This window comes from Mytilus californianus, unplaced genomic scaffold (assembly GCF_021869535.1).
Source record: "Mytilus californianus isolate M0D057914Y unplaced genomic scaffold, xbMytCali1.0.p SCAF_1, whole genome shotgun sequence".
NCBI classification, from domain to species: domain Eukaryota; kingdom Metazoa; phylum Mollusca; class Bivalvia; order Mytilida; family Mytilidae; genus Mytilus; species Mytilus californianus.
Window position 1 is genome coordinate 97,335,558 of NW_026262581.1, and position 14,749 is coordinate 97,350,306.

Below are 14,749 nucleotides of genomic sequence, written 5' to 3' on the forward strand. Positions count from 1 at the left end.
AGGAACATTTACAACAAAAATTGTATAATCTAAATCAAGCAATAACCAAATCACTGCCTACTAGGCGAATGATTACCTTTCAGAAATGATAGTCCTACAGCAGCGGTATCGACCCAGCGTAAGTAAAAAAAACCAAATGATATGGTTTTTGTACCCGATAACACGTATTTCATATTGTTTCGAACAGAAAAGGGAAAACCAGTCTTATGAGAACTGTAGCATCTAACGTATGTTTTAAAAAAAGAAAGTTGCAACCGGAAGTTGAGCAAAATTTGTAAATTATTTTGACTTATACTTTTCATATACTTTTCAAGGCATAATTTCCATAAATACCACGTTAATATGATATACGCAAAATTATCACTAATATGTTATAGATACCAACATTTCTAGATATCAAAAATAAAAAGTGAAACATTCAAATTTCATCTTTCAGTAAGACATGCGTCAGCAACAATTTTCCATTGTCAATACCTCTGTGCAAAATACAAAAAAAAAATAACGAAGGAAGCACATTTGACATTATATATTTGTTAATCTAAGGGGAAAAAACACAAATTGAAATAACGAAGGAAGCACATTTGGCATTATATATTTGTTAATCTAAGGGAAAAAATGTGTTCTCACTACACTTCTTCCTAAAAAGAAATAACATTACTTACTATGTCTGGGCATGATTGATCACATCTGATAGTGGCTAATATAGTGTCCAGAAGAGTTGAAAACAGAATTAAGTATAAACAATCCATCTAAACAAAGTATTTTGTGTATGATACATTTTACATTATTTTCATATGACTGTCAATAAATATGAAAGATAAAATTAATTTATCTTCTATGAACAGATAATAATCTGAGATTACACTTTTATTTCAATTTTCCTATTATCCTAATGGATAATACAATTTATTACATATATTGCCCCCTTCGGGAATCCTTACCGGGGAAAATAAGTGACTTTGTCTGAAAGAACACCGAATTACATTTATTAAAAAATGTCGAATTTGATCGAATGTTTCGTAGATTACCTTAAGGTTTATTTTGAAATGCCATGATCTCCTCGAGGGTGTCCTAGTATGATTTGGATGATTGAGATGTCATACAGAAGCAGATTTGCTTAGGCGACAGTTGTTTATCGATGTTCAAATCTCATAAATCGATAAATCAAGGTAACAAACAAAAACTGAGAGAATCTCATGTACTCCAAAAGGAGCTAGACAGCGTATGTCGACAGGGTAAACTAGTTGATAACGCCACATGTTAATATGTTCCTCCAAATTAGAGACCATGTCATTGGTTAGGGTGATGATATGTCTATTGTCCATGGTTAAATTTGATGTTGATTGTTGTGGTGTTGTCATGTGTAGTCTACAAAGCCTATAGACAATTTGTTATTCGTTGAACATTTGAATTCGTGGTTCATCTATACCCACGAAACCCACGAAAATTGGTATCCAAAGAATAATAATGAATCCACAGTATATTAAACCCATCCATGACTTTCTAGACTCTGGTTTATTTAGAGTATGACATATGGTAAAAATTAAAGACCGTGTTTTGACTTAAATGTTTCTTTTTCGGTTTTAATGTTTTTATCGGTTCCTTTTCACCAAACAACGTCTTGTGTTCCTTTATATAATAAACATGAACAGTTAAAACATTTGTTTATGTAAAGTTGAAAATTTTCCATTTCAAGATGATTCAATGCCAACAGTCTGGTCAAAACATACAGAGTGGTTTGCACATTTTTTTTATATAAATCAAACAATTAATTTATCAAATATAAACATACAAGATTTAAGATCTGAAAGCCTCTGTGAAAAATATATAATCAAATGCATTTTATGATAATATTAACATTGACATACACAAAATTGTCATTATACCACTAGTATATAGAATGTTCTGTATAGGACTGAGATTCTATTTAAAATTAATGTTAATTATTTGCTTTTCAAGCTCCGAATCTAATGTTGCTGATTTGTTACGGTTTGAAAAACGATATTCATTATAAAAACACGATGTATTCTGCACTTCAGAGTAGGCTGAATGTAAATGAACGCCTCCTCTATAGTGACTGTCTACCGAATAAGGAACTGAATGAATATTATGGTCTTTTGTATCAATGGAGCTTGTAATATTATACTTTATACCACCATGGACCGGACAATCGTCGACATCTACATCTAAAGGATCATCTGACTGACTGTAATCCTTAGAATGCTGTTTAGATTGTTGATAAACTGTAAAAAAACGAAAACTGTCTTCAAGTGTTTTTGTGAAAAATGTATTTATTTTTATTTTTGTAAAGTAAATTTGCTTTTTTAAATTACATTTTTTTGCGGTTGTTCATACACTCCAATTTGTATGATAAAATGTTTGACCAGATTACCTTATGCCAAAAAACTGATCAGCTATTTTATCGCAACATCTGTAGGAAGACTGTAGCACGACTGCAATGTTAGTATTGCAAATGTAAAACGAAGATACAGTTGTATGTTTGGCTTTCATTTTAGTCAAGTAGGGAATTAATAGTAGATTACGTATTCTAAAGTATATGTTTGCAAGTTTGTACAAGTGAACATATTCGTTTTCTTAATCTACTTACAATCTGCGTAAACAAAACACAGAGAAATAGCTGATAAACGACTTTAAGTCATGACCTATTATTTTTACCGCAAATTGAGATTTACTGTAATTGTAATTTAAAAAAGGTATAACACCCGTTATCTGATTGCAGCTGATACTGATCTTCAATTCTGTTATTCCTTACAGTCGAAGACAAAAGTTAGATCATATGTATTTATGACGTTTTTGGTCTATAAATTACATAATTAGTTATACTTACTTATCATTTTGGTTTAATCTGAAATTTGGTAATAATTTACCTGACTGCAAAACGACACTTACTGCCAAAGCACAGAAAGACAGGACAGCAACACTTGCAGTAAAGGCCCAGAAAGACAGAAACGTAACACTTACAGTCAAGTCCCGCTAAGACAATACAGCTACACTTACAGTCAAGTTCCGCAAAGGCAGGACAGCAACTCTTACAGTCAAGTTCCACAAAAGCAGGACAGCTACACTACAGCCAAGTCCCGCAAAGACATGACAGCAACACTTACAGTCAAGCCCCGCATAGACAGGACAGCTACACTTACAGTCAAGTTCCGCAAAGGCAGGACAGCAACAGTTACAGTCAAGTTCCGCAAAGACAGGACAGCTACACTTACAGTCAAGTTCCGCAAAGGCAGGACAGCTACACTTACAGTCAAGTTCCGCAAAGGCAGGACAGCAACACTTACAGTCAAGCCCCGCAAAGACAGGACAGCTACACTTACAGTCAAGTTCCGCAAAGGCAGGACAGCTACACTTACAGTCAAGTCCCGCAAAGGCAGGACAGAAACACTTACAGTCAAGTCTTACAAAGGCAAGACAGCAACGTTTACAGTCATTTTCGCAAAGACAAGAGGCCAGGAGCACTTACAGTCAAGTCTTACAAAGGCAAGACAGCAACGCTTACAGTCATTTTCGCAAAGACAAGAGGACAGGAGCACTTACAGTCAAGTCCAGCAAATGTATGACCGCCGCATTTAAAGTCAAACCCTGCAAAGGCAACACAGAGACGCTTTAAGTAAAAATGCACAAAGACAGGATACCAACATTAAAATCAAGCCCTGCAAAGACAGGACAGCAACACTTACAGTCAAGATCAACAAAGACAGGACAGCAACACTTAGTCAAGATCAACAAAGACAGGACAGCAACACTTACAGTCAAGATCAACAAAGACAGGACAGCAACACTTAGTCAAGATCAACAAAGACAGGACAGCAACACTTACAGTCAAGATCAACAAAGACAGGACATCAACACTTAGTCAAGATCAACAAAGACAGGACAGCAACACTTAGTCAAGATCAATAAAGACAGGACAGCAACACTAACAGTAAAGATCAACAAAGACAGGACATCAACACTTAGTCAAGATCAACAAAGACAGGACATCAACACTTACAGTAAAGATCAACAAAGACAGGACATCAACACTTAGTCAAGATCAACAAAGACAGGACATCAACACTTACAGTAAAGATCAACAAAGACAGGACATCAACACTTAGTCAAGATCAACAAAGACAGGACATCAACACTTACAGTAAAGATCAACAAAGACAGGACAGCAACACTTACAGTCAAGATCAACAAAGACAGGACAGCAACACTAACAGTAAAGATCAACAAAGACAGGACATCAACACTTACAGTAAAGATCAACAAAGACAGGACAGCAACAATTACAGTGAAGATGAACAAAGACAGGACAAATACACTTACAGTCAAGTCTCCCATAGACAGGACAGCAACACCTACAGTCAAGTCTCCCATAGACAGGACAGCAACACCTACAGTCAAGTCTCCCATAGACAGGACAGCAACACCTACAGTCAAGTCTCCCATAGACAGGACAGCAACACCTACAGTCAAGTGTCCCATAGACAGGACAGCAACACTTACAGTCAAGATCAACAAAGACAGGACAGCTACACTTACAGTCAAGTCTCCCATAGACAGGACAGCAACACCTACAGTCAAGTCTCCCATAGACAGGACAGCAACACTTACAGTCAAGTCTCCCATAGACAGGACAGCAACACCTACAGTCAAGTCTCCCATAGACAGGACAGCAACACTTACAGTCAAGTCTCCCATAGACAGGACAGCAACACCTACAGTCAAGTCTCCCATAGACAGGACAGCAACACTTACAGTCAAGTCTCCCATAGACAGGACAGCAACACCTACAGTCAAGTCTCCCATAGACAGGACAGCAACACTTACAGTCAAGTCTCCCATAGACAGGACAGCAATACTTACAGTCAAGATCAACAAAGACAGGACAGCAACACCTGCAGTCAAGTCGAAAAAAGACAGGACAGCAACCTCTACAGTCAAGTGCCACAAAGACAGAACGGTTATACGTACATTCAAGTCCTACAAGGGAAGATAGTGACACTTACAGTTACGTTCCACGAAGGCAGGACAGCAACATAAACAGTCAAGTTCACGGTAAAAAAAAAGTTAGAGGTTACCACGAAGGCAATAACAAATCATAAATTGAAATAAAGATGATAAACAACATCATGACCCGATTGAAAAACAAAGCAACAAATAGTCAACAAAGCCTAAACAGAACCACACTTAAGACTGGAGATATCATCAGGTGACCCCGGAAAGTTAATATATGCACTTGTTTTGTCGTTGGTTCTCTATTTCCTTTTTGTTTAATTCGTTGGTTTTTTTGTTTTTTTTTTGTGTATGAAAAAGTACAACAGGATAAAGCTGTAACTGTTTAGACAGAATATCAGATTGTTTTTGTTTTTAAATAGGAATGGTTAGTTGAAATGTTACGTGTTTTGATATGCAGTGTTTTAATCAGGTTGAATACAGCTTCTAACATAAAAAATGTTTACGAGTTTTTGACTGTATGTGTGTTGTGACTAAAAAAAAATAAGTATACCTTCAGATGGTTTGCTTTTCATGTTACAACGGTCTGTAATGTAAAAAATTTCTCATTATATTTTGTAATGTTTGCAAATTTTCTTTTTCGAAAAGAGATACATGGAACATAAATCAAGTGAAAAGTTTTACATAATCTTATTGCCGAAATTGCGCTTCGGACGCATGAAATTAATTACGTGTTGTTTTCACTTTTACATGAAGCATTCTATTAATTTCATGTACAATTGCTAATTTAAAAAATCCTTTTACTTATATTTTAGCTAGTTTTGATCTATTAAAGGAAATTTACAAAATTCAGCCAAATTTTATATGTACTCATCATTTAAGTACATTAAATGGGGTATATGATAAGGTAACTTTTATGGACGCATGAATTTTAAAATCAAAAACGAGAGATTTGTTTATAAATCAAGAAAAAAATCTATCAGCTTTTTATGTTTTGACAGATATCAATATTTTATTTTTTTAATTTTGTCATAAATTTTGTGTAGGGCTTCAATAATGCATTTAATGCAAAACTCTAACTTTTAAGTGCCTCAATTTTCGGATTTTTTCATTAATATGTAGATATGGGCCAAGACCTTACATAAACAAGATATTTTGCTACAACATGGTTCGTACAAAGAAGTAAGTGCGGGTCAGGGCTTAGCTCATAACTAATTTTACCAAAACTTGCTTGTAAAATGGTTATTTTAGATCATACATGCCAAATTTAACATGGTGATGACACCCCAGTGACATCATAACTAATACTGTTGAACTAGAGTGTCCAGATTATGATTTATAAATAGAACTAACATAAGTTTGAAAGGATTGACAACTTTTTCAGTATTGTACAATTGTTTGCAATATCAGTGGCAAAACGACGGCTTTATCATACCTCCTCCTTTATAATATGTCATGTAAAATAAAAAAGTATATTTGTTGTGAATGGAACATTATTTTTACGACAACTTAATGTGAAGGCCAATATTACGAGAAACAGTTTGAATTTCGAACGAAAGTTAATTTCATTTACCATTTCTACAACAAAAACTATGTTTGTGTTGCTTTAATTTCTAGAATTACTAGTAAAGCTAAACGATGTTAGTTCGTGTAGCGATAGAAAACATGTAATAAATATTGCCTTAATGAAAAGTGAAAAAATAGCAAAAAAAATACGGTTACATGTGTCAATGTATATGATTTTAAAGGTATATTTTCTTTACACGATCTTTTCCTAGAAAGTGCATCAAAAAGAGATGCGAAGAAAACGTTAAAAGGACATGAACTAAATCATACTTACAATGCTTATAAAAAAGTATCCCTATGATGACTGAAAGAATGAGACAAGCTGATACAGCCACTCCTCCGATTATACCAGCACTATTAGTGCTTGATCCGGATAAATGGTCCATGTTTGTGACTTGGATCGAGTCGTTGACAATGAGAGTTGGTGGTAACGAGGGTAAAAATAGTTTGGTCGTACCTTAAACAGCAAATACAAAATATAAATATTTTTAAAATGCAGAATCGTATTTGTATCCACTATATTTTTTTCCTGTTCATATATATTGAATATCTACTTCATACACTGAAAAAACAATCTAACAAATAAAAGTAGGACGTATTGATATAGACTTGTTATTCATCAAATGAAAGAGAATAATAAAATAAATACAAGTAAGCACACAAACATACAAACATACAAAGTGTTTCTGATCGCACTTCCACTTATCCATGTTTGCATATATTAAATAGTCAATTGTCTTTTGTTCATATGAAATATATCGTTACTCGTTAGATTTATGATACTGTATTTGGCAAAACCTATTGGAATTTTGGGTCCGCAATACTCTTTAACTTCGTACTTTATTTGGCCTTTTAAATTTTTTCGACTCGAGCGTCACTTAGGATAATTGTAGTCTGGCGTACAAAATTATAAGACTGAAGTCTTTGATGAGTTTATCAATCATGATATCTGTATTCATGAGGTAAAAAGAGGTTTAAAAAAGAGTAAACAGTGCACTCTGATACCAACTAGGTTTACGCCCGTAATTAAGGTAGGTTCGAGTTGCTAAATGTTTTGTTGCCATAATAATGTTTTGGACTATTTTCTGTCTGTCTGTTATATGAATGCTATTTCCATCTGTAAGCTATACTAATTTAAGGATTATTATTTTAGAGTAGATACTGTAAAAATAATGTAAATAATGTAAAGTAATATTTTTTTTCGTATTAATTGTGATTGTAATAAGTTTATTGCAATCAGCATATAGGAAAATGCTATAGCATCAACAACATATATACTAAAGTAAGCGACAAAATATAAATGAAAACAGAAAGCAATATATATATATATATATATATATATATAAGTCTAGAGATTTGCACAACGATACTAATATAAGATGGTATTATACGAAGATGTATTAACAACATCTTCGTATAATACCATCTTATATTAGTATCGTTGTGCAAATCTCTAGACTTATATAATTTTTTTCCTTATCTGCACAGTATCGTCTATTCTAGACGATCCAGTACATAGTAAATTTGCTGGTTGGTCCTTTTTATAGACTTCTATATATATATATATATATATATATATATATATACGTCTAAATTGAAAACAACTTTCAAACCTATGATTGCTGTGGATAAAAACCGCAATTTTTATACGTGTGCATGCAAAACAAATTTCTTGGTAGAGGGGTCTAAATACAGCACAAACAACATTTTCCAAAAGACCAAAAAATTGAAAAAGTATATTTTAACATAACGCATTTGACCAGCAGGTCAAACAACGGATGTTCTTAAACGCTGCTGACTGCCAATGGCGACTGCCAAATAAACAGATCACCAGATGTAACAAAATGGATCTTAACTATTAATTTAATACCAAACAGAAAACAATAAACTTGCGGAAAAGATGGTATACCGCAAACAAAAGGTGCAAAAATTAGTACACCATATCCGGATTTCGACAATTAATGTCTCTTCAGTGATGTAAGGAATCGAAACGGTATTTGGAAGGCCATATAATTTACCTCAATTTAGGATAGACTCTTAAATTTTGAAGAGTCGAAATAGGATGAACGGATCATATAAACACGAAGGCAAATATAATACAAGCCCAAACGAAAAAATATAAACAAGTCTAAATTGGAAACAACGTTCAAACCTATGATTGCGTTGGATAAAAACCGCAATTTTTATACGTGTGCATGCAAAACAAATTTCTTCGTATATAAAGCAAATAATACCTTATAATCAACTTTATCAATTGTGATCGTAGTTTCCAGTTTTCATTTAACAAACAACCAACAACGAAGTTTTAACACCAAAGTTCTTGAACATGTTTGAATAAGTGATACAAATTTTGACATATTAGGCCAAGAACAAAAACAATAGGCAAAAATCTTAGACGCAAATGTATATAAGCTGGACAGATAATTACAAAATGACATTCATTTTCAATGGTTTTCATATTGCAACATTGACATAGCCTTTCATTACGTTGTTATATCTTCCAATTTCAATGTTGAGTTCTAGTGAACCACATCTAAGTTGTGTTAAGAGTCTAACATTAACATCAAGAAGTAAATATTTTTCCAAACAAAAGGCAGTTTTAAACATTTTCAAAACATCCAATTTTTCACAATCTAACATACTAGAACGCCAGCTTTGTATGAACTGATCATAAAGGCGTATTTTCAAAACATCATATAATATTACATTTTCTTGATTATACCATAAAAAATTATAACCAAGATCAATTAACAAGGTATGAACATTTGACGCCCAGTTTGATTTACCATTCTCGGCATCGTCAACTAACATTTTATATACATCAAATACAATAGGATGTTTCTTGGTAACAATGTTTAACCAATATTTGAGTATTCTTTGTTTTTCTAATAATATGCACTGGCAAATGACCAAGTTCGCCATGAACAGCACATATAGGAGAATGTTTACCAACTTTAAGTACAAATCTACAAAATTTATTATAAACCAATTCAATGTATCTGGCATGATGGAAACCCCAGATCTCAGAACAATAGCTCAAGATCGATCCGACAAGGCTATCGAAAATTTCACATTTCTGTTGAGTTGATATATATAACATCTTAAATGAATTAAAGAGTGACGCAAGTGCTTTATTACCTTGTTGGGATAATATCTTTTGGGTTTGCTGAATTTTTTCGCTGTAATGAAACAGATTCCCTAGGTAAACAAAAGAGTTCACAACATTAAGCTCGTGTTTGTTGTAATGCCAACTATGATTAACGTGTTGCCATCTATTACGGAATACAATTATTTCAGTTTTATCTTTATTCACTTCAATGTTCCATTTTAAAAAATATTTTTGAAGTTTATCAAGAAGTAGATGTAGTGCCTCTGGTGTTTTACCGTTTAAAACTGTATCGTCAGCAAAAAGTAGCGGATGAATTAAAATATCATTCACACTTACGAAATCGTCGTTGTTATTTGTTTCAAGCTCCTCAGCAATGTCATTAAGGAAGAATAAAAAAAAGAAGAGGTGATAAAGGCTCCCCTTGCGCATTAATAACAGTAACACTACCGCTTGGCAAGTTGAATAGTTAATAACTCTCGTAATGCATGATGCGCACTTTTAAAAAATGGTTGATTTTGACAATTACTTACATTTTTAATAATCAATGGTATTGTTTTTCAGTTTCTGGTATTTCGAAAGACTCAGTCACATTTTTAAATACAAATATTACTGATAACTATTTACAACTTAACATCTCACCTTGTGTTGTTTTTACATCATATATATTGTAACAAAGCTCAAAATCCCTCGTCTGAGACTTAAACTGAGACCTGGGTAATGTTTGTATGCAGACTTCGCTGACAACTGGTGTATCGTATTGTCTCGTTGTGGTAAATGAACACTTCATCTTAAAATGGCGATTCTGAAAATTAGGAATTCTGAGTAGTTTAAAACAAAACAAGCCTTTATGTTATCATACACCAAACACTTTTCCTTTTTCAGACCATATTAAAGTTAAACCCCCCTCCTCGTGCTCTCACTGAAAGATTTATAAAAGAAGGTATTTATTTCCAGTTAAAGGTGGGGGGAGCTTTTTACCCCACGTGTTGTTCGTTGTTGATTGTCTTTCTTTGTATACAGGTTTTTGTTGTGGGCATTCCTGTAGGAAATAACTGTAAATTATACTTCGAAGATTTGTTTTCAAATTTTTTTTATGCAGTGTTATATAGATTTTTTTTTTCTCAGAAGTTATCTCTTTAATAAGATATATTTCAAAGATATTTGTGTCGTTATTTGTTGTCTCATTGACATATCTTTTAGATTTTTTCTATTATTGCTGATTTACCTCAGTTCTAACACGTCTGGTAATTTTTAACTGGTACATATTTATATCGTCATAGCCAGCAAGTATTATGATAAGGAATCCGTTGATTTCTGAAAGTATAAAGTTACCATGATATACGAGAATCAGTGTTTTCTGTTGACAGTGACATAACTTGACTCATTCTTTTTTTTAATCCTTTTTGATAATTAAAAAAAAAAACATTATATTATTTTTCTATTTCATTTTATATAGATTTTTACATGTTTTTTTTAATTTTGTTTATCTTATTTTATTTAATGGTATTCATTCTTTCATTTCATTTCATTTCATTTTATTTTATTCAACTATTCATTTCTCAATTGGACACAATTACAAAATAAACGTTTACAAAAAAATTAAGAAGAGTTTGTAACAGACTCACCTTGGAATAATGAAAATATTTAGATATGAAATAGATCTATAAGGACTGGGCAAATAAAGGGATCGTTTTTATACATGATCTACTAGATAATGAGGGTAAACTGATGACTTTTCAAAAATGCCAATTTTTTCTTCTTCGTTTAAATAAAAAAATGTCTTTCTTATAATGGGGGTAATCTCAGAACTAAAGTCATACACAAAATCTCTATAATAATATTTCTTTACACAATCGTTGTAAATCTCAAGGACCAATTCTTCCAAATTGTTTAAGAATATTTGTTTTGTCAAAAAAAGGCTGGAAAGATATGTATTTGGTAGACATTTATGTTTGTATATCAATAAGATATATTTGTGTGGTACTATGTCTGTAAATGTGTCTTTTTAAGAAAAATTTGTTTTTATCTATTAGATACATTTGTGGGACAAAATGTCTGTAAATTGTACATAATTTCCTGGTATTATTTCAATACATTTGTTGAATACAATGTTTGTAAATTGTGTCATTTTATTATGTTATATATGTCAAGCAATAGTATGTTACTCAGATTCAATGTTGGTAAATCATATCAAATGAGTTTTTGGTGATGCATGCAATTGCCTTTACTAGTATCGATTTGCTAAAAACTTCGGTGAAATAATATTATGAGAGATATAGTTGTTTTCTGGAGCTTAAAGTCGTTTCATGAGTCACAAAAGTTTCTTGTTAGTATTTTTGTATCAGCTCAATTGAACATAGTTTCATTCCAATAAATTTGGTACAACTGTCAACGTATATTATATATTGTGTACAATATCTTTGAACTTTCTGTTGCATCAGCAACACATTGTCTGATTTTAAATATTGGGGTTCTAAGTTAGATATTAAAATGTAGACAGGCAGTGACTCGTTATATTACATGCTCCTTCAAAAATGCTTTGTTTAGAGCTTCATACGTTATGGCGGTGTTTACTCCCTAAGTGGAGATGTTACCCCATTATTAGCAAATTTATAGTTAAGGGGAGATAACTCAAAAGTATTTTACTTTTCAATTTTCAGATTTTAATAATTGATGACATTTGTCTTATCAATTATTACTAAATATGCTTTCATGGGTTGAGATTGTACTAAAAGTATGGTATATCAAAATTTACAATTGGTAGTTATAATTGTAGTGTATGCTAAATTTTATACATTTATCTTTTCATATGAAATTTAAATAATAACTGTCACATTTGTGGCCTGCATCATCATAACTTGTGTTAGTTGTTAACTGCCTTCAGCGGACCATAAAATATTTTATATAAAAAGTAATACTCAAGTTCACTGCGAAGACAAATTGTTCTAGAGGTTGATTACAATTTTGAATGGAAAAACGTGTTCAATTATCAAAGGTCTTTTTACACTACAAAAACAGAATTATGGGCACAAATGCATTTTTAATTTAAAATTCAGATAAAACAAAGTGATAGGTGTACTTTATGCAATGAAACTATTGAAAATATTGAGAGCATATTTTGGACATGCCATAAAATATCAGATATGTTGATGAAACTCGGTTATTGGATTTATAACCAAACATAAAAATTATTATTCCATCAAACATAGATATCATGTTATCTAAAATCTAAGAAAAAAAACCCCAAGAAATAGTAAAATAAAAAACTTAATATTTTCTCTACAAAACTTTGTGAAAATCAGGCTTTAGTTAAACAAAACACGAAAAACGAAGAAAAGACAACACTAAAATTGAGACTGGGATGTGTCAAAGAGACAACAACCCGACCAAAGAGCAGAAAACAGCCCATGGCCACCAATGGGTCTTCAACACAGCGCGAAAATCTCGCACCCGGAGGCAGGCCTCAGCTGGCCCCTAAACAATAATGTATACTAGTTCAGCAAAACACTGCATAAAAATCAAAAGACTGATTAATATAAACACCACCAAAAATAGGCGGTAATCTTTTTCATATTGGTTTTCATAGCACCATATAAACAGAAACAATTAGCTGACAGCAGGGATAAATACTATAATGTGAATGTATTTGTGTTGGTTTTTTTTTTGTCACAGTTTCAATGAATGAACATTTTGAGCTGGTTTTAATTTCATAGTTGATTATCAAACTATTAACGCTGAGCATATTCCGTGATCGTGAAATAAACGAAGATAACACTCGCACGTTAAACTTAGTTCTGTTTATGATATGAAAACAAACGTCAATGAGCCAGCAACAAAACTAGTAAAAAAATCTAGAAAGTATTAAGAAGAATAAATTGTCATTTTAGATAATCAAAAACCTATTGAAATCCTACCTACGTAGACTCCGTCTTCTGGAGATTCCCACGAAATAATCCAGGTTTTATTTTCGGAGCTTAACTTTACATTTCTTGGCTTTACATTATTTAGCATTCGACTGCTGTGCATATCTGAAATCATAGAGAAAAAGAACAATAACATTAGTGACATTGACTCAGTCCAAGATACATACTTGGAAATTAAATGACTATCTTACAAACGAAAGGTTTGAATCGATGTAAAACCTAGTACAACCAAACGTTTTAATTTGAAAGAGCCTCGACAAAGTCAGGACTATAGCAGTAAATAGCCAATTATTCCGATGTTATTAGAGATTTCCCAAAGGGTAGAGAATATATATGAACATTGTTTTTTTTTATAATACCTTGAAGCTTAGTACATCTGTTATTCCTCTCACATTTTACATGGTCGGACTTCGTAATATTGCACCTGCTTAGACTACCATAGTTATATCCAGAAATAATATTCGAATCTCGGTACATCTATATCATACCTTCATATTTCCATATATTAATAAAAGATTTTAACTATGCGGTATGGGTTTTGCTCATTGTTGAAGGCCGTACGGTGACATATAGTTGTTAACATCTATGTCAATTGGTCTCTGGTCGAGAGTTGTCTCATTGGCAATCATATTACATCTCCTTATTTTTATATTTGATACTGTTTATTACCACAAAAAGTACCAACATCTTTTATCGTCTGTAATAGTGTGAATATGATCGACTCTTTAAAAACAGATTACTTTATCAATAATGAATACCTGGTATGCAAATCCTAGGACCCTTCTTAGTGCATGTCTTGTTAAATTTTTCCAATTGATAAGTTGTCTGAAATAATCAAATGAAATTTATTTACATGAGAAATCTCTAATATTCTATAAAACTACGCGTTTTCATCGGCGGTTTTTATCCACATTTATCTTATTTTGCAAGCACTATTTTATATGTAATGCCTTTCTTATTAACATTTGAAAGAGAATTTGCATTTTTTTGTAGATGAATATTTGCACCAATGTAAATACCGAGTATTTTGTTGGTCAACTTGAATTGAATCTGTTTTCAACTAGAGACATTAGTACCATTTCACCTTCGGCTGCTTTCTATTGTTTTCAGTATTTTTTGTAAGAGATATAGAGCCAATTTCCTCTGAATCTGTATCACTGACAAGGTCAAAATCAAAAAGTTG

At 32.4% G+C, this 14,749-nt stretch overlaps 1 long non-coding RNA gene across 1 annotated transcript; it reads right to left on the reverse strand.

The window, feature by feature from the left end:
• Positions 1–1,647: 1,647 nt before the first annotated feature.
• LOC127726741 (uncharacterized) lies at positions 1,648–6,997 on the reverse strand. Its single transcript, XR_007993671.1, has 3 exons — positions 6,809–6,997; positions 5,522–5,554; positions 1,648–2,243 (listed from the first exon to the last, which is right to left on the reverse strand). It is a non-coding gene; the product is annotated as an uncharacterized LOC127726741 (long non-coding RNA).
• Positions 6,998–14,749: the final 7,752 nt, after the last annotated feature.